At 35.5% G+C, this 6,189-nt stretch overlaps 1 long non-coding RNA gene across 3 annotated transcripts; it reads right to left on the bottom strand.

Moving 5' to 3' along the window:
• Positions 1–225: 225 nt before the first annotated feature.
• LOC130747579 (uncharacterized) lies at positions 226–5,068 on the bottom strand. 3 transcript variants are annotated; one of them, XR_009022428.1, is made up of 5 exons: positions 4,855–5,068; positions 4,627–4,772; positions 3,624–3,742; positions 2,407–3,032; positions 226–1,956 (listed from the first exon to the last, which is right to left on the bottom strand). It is a non-coding gene; the product is annotated as an uncharacterized LOC130747579 (long non-coding RNA). The 3 variants fall into 3 exon arrangements; XR_009022427.1 differs by having other exon boundaries at positions 226–2,452; positions 2,823–3,032; positions 4,855–5,057; XR_009022426.1 differs by having other exon boundaries at positions 226–3,032; positions 4,855–5,055.
• Positions 5,069–6,189: the final 1,121 nt, after the last annotated feature.

Genomic DNA, 6,189 nt, shown 5'->3' on the forward strand with positions numbered 1-6,189 from the left:
AAACTACACTATACTTTAAACCACGTTTAATGAAAATTCAATATGAGTTTCTATAATTTATTTTCATACAACCATGATAACCCTTAATGAATTTTCATCTGACGGGTTCATGTTACCAAGATCCAAGTTGCTATGTTTGTATAAAACCATTCATGATGTTCAACTTAGACGAAATCTACAACAGATAAACAAATCTCTAACAATAAGAGTAAAAAACATACAACATAAATCAAATTGTTTCTATAGTTTCAGAAAAAAGAATTCACTATGTTATACATAGAGCTGGGAAATTTTTACATGGCCATATCAAACTACATTAAAACTCATAAAAGATGCCACGCGCTGGCTGTCAACAAAATGATTTCCTACTTGAAAATTGTAGGGCAAAGTTGAGTCCAAATATCTCCTTAAAAGTTCCACTCTTTGTAAAGTGTTCCATGTCCTCTATGTCAGTCCATAGGCGATGAGCCAGTTGAGTTGTAAACTCCTTTGCTTCAAGCTCAAAGGAAGGCACCATCTCGAATATAGGTTCATTCTACCAGATTTCGATTTCCTCTTCTGCATTTGTGTGCTCAATATCTGCCTCTCTTTTAAGCTATCTCATGTTTTCAACAAACAAATGTAAATTTTATTCATAACAATGAGTATAAATAGAAAGTTTAATCATAAAACCTCAATATATATGAGATGTTCCCTAGACTCAGGGGTCAAGGTTTGTCCACCTTCCAGACTCATTGCATTGTGAGAAAGTTTGGTTATTATATGACAACCTTTCCAGCTCTACTTCCATATAAATAGAATCTGATGGATCCCCTTTAGCAATTATGTGAAGCAAAATAAAAGTAAAAAAATAGAGAAGTGTGTCTTCTTTCTTGTGGCACAGTGGTTGAAAAAATGGCTGTGAGAAACTTAAATAAACTTAATGTTAATTTGGACCCTCATGACAACAATCAATTTTCTTCTACAGAGTACAGTCATAGAGCAACTGAGCATGTACATTGAAAAAGGTCACTAATCCATTATTCATTGAATCAATGGTCAAGAGCTTCAAAACAATTAGAACTCATCATAGCATTGAATTAAAGATAAAATTGAACAACTTTAATACACCAGGTGAGACCATTGAGCCATCACTTGATAGTTTAGTAGTCTTTGGGTTTCTTAATTTCTTTTTTAATTACTTACATGCTGATAAAAAATAGCACACTTCCACTTAGAAGCCTGCTCAATCCCAATCCCTCATTCCTCAGACCTTATTCATCTCACAAAGCTGCATTCTATAAATTTAGGAAGATGCATCTTGATGTTTAAAAGATCAAATTTTAGTTTTTGAAGGAAAGAAGAGTCTCTAAACACATCAGTGCCACAAGAATGACAGATTCTGCTAGTTCTGATTGGATGCCAAAAATTAAATGGTGTGGGTTTGTCTCTGACAGCTTTTGCTCCTTAATGGTAGCATGACTATCATCATAGCTAGTGTAACCATTTATTGCCCAAAGACATGCCACCCAAGTTCCTCAAAACGACTATCAACACACACACTGAATGCAATATATGAGATACCATCAATAGAAATGTGGAGAGAAGTTATAAACAACTGGCATATGAAAAAGAAAAAAGAATGTCGTTAAGCGTAATGGCAAAGAGAATGTCTTCATTATACAGAAGATTACCAATTTCCATTACCAAGGTATTGTAAATTATTAGGTTGAGCGTGTTACATTCAAGTGACTTCTACTGGAAAACCTTCTGTGAGTTTGGATACAATTCAACATTATATCGTATACAGAGTTTCTACGATCAATTTGGTTGATGTTGTGACCGCTAAAGTCCTATATTTAGCAAGGATAACATGATGTAGATTTTGTACCATAGTTACTTATGGACATAGTTTGGTAGCAAGCTTCAGAAGCTTGAAGCATTTGAATTTTGATTGATTTTCCAGAGGAAGCTAATCTGAAATGTACACAAGGTAGGAGCATTAAGAGATGAGTTTTGCTCATTTTGAATTTTGGTGGTTTATAAATTAGTTTTTGAGAAGGGTAATGCTTTCTCTCACTATATCGCAAACTGAAGAGATTATTTAAATTTCTTTAGGTAAATGAAAAGTTAAGGGATAGTTGCTTGTTCAATGTTAAAAGCAATCACAATAAGTATTGGCTCAGTGCCCTTTAAACCACCCAAAACAGATTCCAAACAACATTCCCTATAGTTTTCTTACTCCGCTGGCATAGTGATTGTAGAATAGAACCAAAATGTGACATGTCAAATATTCGCTCACTTCAATCTCTCGTTGACATTCTCAAAGACTTATATTGATTTAGAACTAAAAAGAACCAATGCAGAAATAAAGTGAGATGAAAAGGATTGCAAAAGGGTAAGAAAGTTAACAGGGAAAGCATGAACCTTGATGAACCTGCAACAACTATCGTCTCCTCCCAAGGACCTCAAACTGATACAATCAACTATGAGAATAAAGGTAGTTTCCATCACAAATATCAATCTTAGGAAAAAAGAATCTCTACTGATTCACTTTAACTACTCATACTTAAAAACAATTATTAGGATAAATTATCTGGAGAGACAACAAATACATCTTATCAAAAGCTCTTTGAAATCTCGTGCAAAACTCTATCTGTAGCATCAGATATGATGTTATGATAGACTAAGCATGCATTATTGACAAACATTGAGAGTTAGATTTTGATCAGCAAACAAACAGAGAATTAAATAGAGAAAAAACATCACAGGTCAAAAGTACTTAAAAATTGGCACAAGAACAGAATAGGATTTAGTTCTAGATATAGTTCTTCATAACTCACCTCAATATTATAGTTCGAGAATTCATAGCAAATGAACTTTAGGCAAGGTCCTGCAATAAGCAATAGTAGGGTTGGATGTGAACTTCATAGCAGTTGTTGTAATCTGAGGCTGCACCATGAAAACAAAAATGGTTCCTGGTATATGTGTGAAATATTGCAGGCGAGAGAACACACGCTTCAGAAATCGGCTTCCTTCCCCAACCTCTCTTGCTGCAACATATTATCACACAGTGAGACTGAATAACATGAAACTTAGAGGCTCATAATCTCAGTGTAGCGTGATTATATGAAATGAAATCATGCATCTTGAAAGCTAAAGCTTCAAAAACAAAAATAATAATTAATGAAACAGGTAAGTACCTTGATTATAGATATGATACTACTTTAAAATCAAAAAAAAGTTATTTCTTTTTGTAGACCATGGGATACTCTCCCTTCATATAGCCTATAACAAACTCTAACTGAAATATCAGACAGAAAGTATAACATGAAGATGCAACTTGAATTTCATTACATATAACATACATTACTTTAGCTGATTACATATGTTCATGCATTTAAAATCTGAACGTATTTAGCTTGCATCATTAGCTTCTTGGCAAGTATGATTATAAGTTATAACCACCGGATTACCTTAGCTTTCTGCCAAGTATCATTATTGAAAATGTAAGAGTATGTCCTTTCAAAATGAAATTTTAAAAATCATAACCAAAAAGAGATGACAAAATGAATCACTCTTCATATAATTTCAAGAATAAAGAAAACAATTGAGAAGAAAGAGGAGAAGAAATATGAGGAAACCTGAATTTAATAAATACTGGAAGAAGCATCAGCTAGATTGAAGAATATGGTGTCGACGGCATTCACAATGTCTCTCATGTGCTGCATCTTACTCCTTCTTCTTCTAGTCATTGTAAAACCTTAATGAAGCAAAAAACCATAGTTTTCATCAATCAAAATTACAAAATACCAAATCAAGGTGAGAGAAAATCACACATTCATTTCCTTAAATTGCATATGAAACTTAGGGATTTAGGAGAACAATTTGGAGGGACTAAAAAACTAAATATTAAAAGAAGTGAGAGAATTATTATTAAATAAATTTGAAAAATAAAGTTAACATCAATTAGTATTAATTGATTCCGATAATTAAGGTTCGAAATTCAATAGAGGAAAGGAAACAAAATTATTAGTCAATAATTTAAATCTTGATAGGGGGAGTAATTTAAGGTCAAGCACAAATTTGAATTCAAAAACACTAATTACTAAGGCCAGGAGGTTATTTAGGGAGTATAATTTTGAAGCTTGATAGGGGAAGTAATTGAAGGTCTAGCAAAAATTTGAATTCAAAAACACTAACCAGGACTTACCATGAGGTTATTTAAGGGTGTATAATTTTGAAGCTTGATAGGGAGAGTAATTTATGGTCAAGCAAAAATTCAAATTCAAAAACACTAATTTTTAAGTGAGGAATAAATGTGCGAGGGTATAATTTTGAACATAATATCTTTGAGATGACAATAATTACACTAAGTAGAAGCTTGATCGGGGAGAAATCAAAGGTAAGGATTTCTAGTCAACCCTCCCAATAACACTTCAGAGAAAAATCACATCCTTTAAACTTGATCAAGAGCAAAACGTAATAATAGGGGAAACCCAACGCCTAATGTAGCAAATATTCATTTCCATCTTTCACCAGTCACCAAATCTATGTAATTTGAATTCACAAACATAGTAATTTGTAACAATAAAAAAGGTTGAGAGAACAGTCAATAAAATAGAAAAAAGGAAGAAGGAAATGAACCTGGTCGCCAGAACCAGGAACGGATTTGGAGCTGCTGAGGAGGTGGTCGTCGATGACGAAGTAACGCTTCCGAGAGAACTGAACCTGCTGTTAGAAATCCTCCTTGGAGGCGTTCAAATCAGCGATGCTATCGACATCGGTAGCCACTAAGAGAAAACGGGGAGGAGTTCAAATAGATTATTAACAGAGAAAAAATAAACTCGTAAAGAGAGAACGTGTTCATCTCACCAGAGCATGGATGGAGTGGTATCGGCAAAAAAGAAACCCGTAGCCTTTGATCTTCCAGGGGCGCAGACTGAAAGGAGGTCACTCACGAAATGGAGAAGCGGCGATGGCAGTCAGGGACGGTGGGTTGAGAGAAAGACGATCGCGGAAGGGAAGGGAGGGGGTCAGTGAGGAAAAACTGGAAGAGGTGGATTAAGAATTGAAACGTAGAGAAGGAAAAGAAATGAGAGAGGGAGAAACGCGTTTTTGATAATAATTGGCATTAAAGAGAGGTGGGTGTAGGTTAAGAAGAAATGTGTAGGATAATAGGAATGAAGGAATGCATGCCAGGTAGGATTTTTTCATATATTAACCAATCAGGAGGTGCCACGCAGGCGATGATTGGGCTGAGATCTTTTCCTGAATGTATATACTGTTTTAAATGCAAAGATTTTTTGAATTTGAATTCTACTTTCCTTGATATGCTCCTGATTGGCTGTTCTTTTCAAGGTGGCACGTCCTTTTTTGAATTCACGCTTATTTGCTTCAAATAAGGAAGGTGTCGATGGACCTAGGATTCCTTCCTCTCTTGCTTGGCTGCATCGTTCGGGTTTTGAAGAGCGGTGAGCTGTTGTTGCATGTGATCAGGTTCATCTAAGGAGGGAGTTTTCTGGTATTGGGGGTGAAGTGGAGCAAGTGGATGCACCATATACTGTAGGAGTCCATGATTATGGGTTTTGTTTCCCTTGAAAGCGTGGTCGTCCGCGAAAGGTTTCTAGGAGTGGTAGGAAGAAGAAGGACCTCTCCGTTGTGATATTTGAAGATTCAGGCCCGTGGAAGCCAATGGAGATTACGTCGTTAAGGGTTAATCCTTTGATTTTACCTGAGGCTAATGATTCTGAGGGCATTATGACAAGAGCAAGGAGAGCTTCAATCGTGGGGCAAAGAGCTGGGGTGGTTTCTCATTGTTCTGAAGATGATTTTAATCATGCATATGTAAAGAATTTTGGGGATTGTGCAAGGGGATACGACTGTTGGGTTGGATCCGTTTTGGTTGTCAGTGATTGCTGGTTCTCTTTTCGGCCTTTGTTGCTGGTTGTTTAGGCTTTTTGACCTCTTTGGTATGGGTTTTGGGTAGCTGGGTTATGTTGTTGGGTTGGTTTTCAAGTCTTTTCAGTTTGAGGTTTTTTTGGATCGATTTCTTTGTATTTCGTTCCTTTGCTTTTTATCAATAAAACTCATTGTAGCTCTCAAAAAAAAATTAGAGTAAATTACACTCCACTATCTTGAGGTTTCCTTATATGACACTAAACTCCAAACTTACTTAAATATTACACTCCACCTCACCCACTATTAACT

This window comes from Lotus japonicus, chromosome 3 (assembly GCF_012489685.1).
Source record: "Lotus japonicus ecotype B-129 chromosome 3, LjGifu_v1.2".
In the NCBI taxonomy this organism is placed as follows: Eukaryota; Viridiplantae; Streptophyta; class Magnoliopsida; order Fabales; family Fabaceae; genus Lotus; species Lotus japonicus.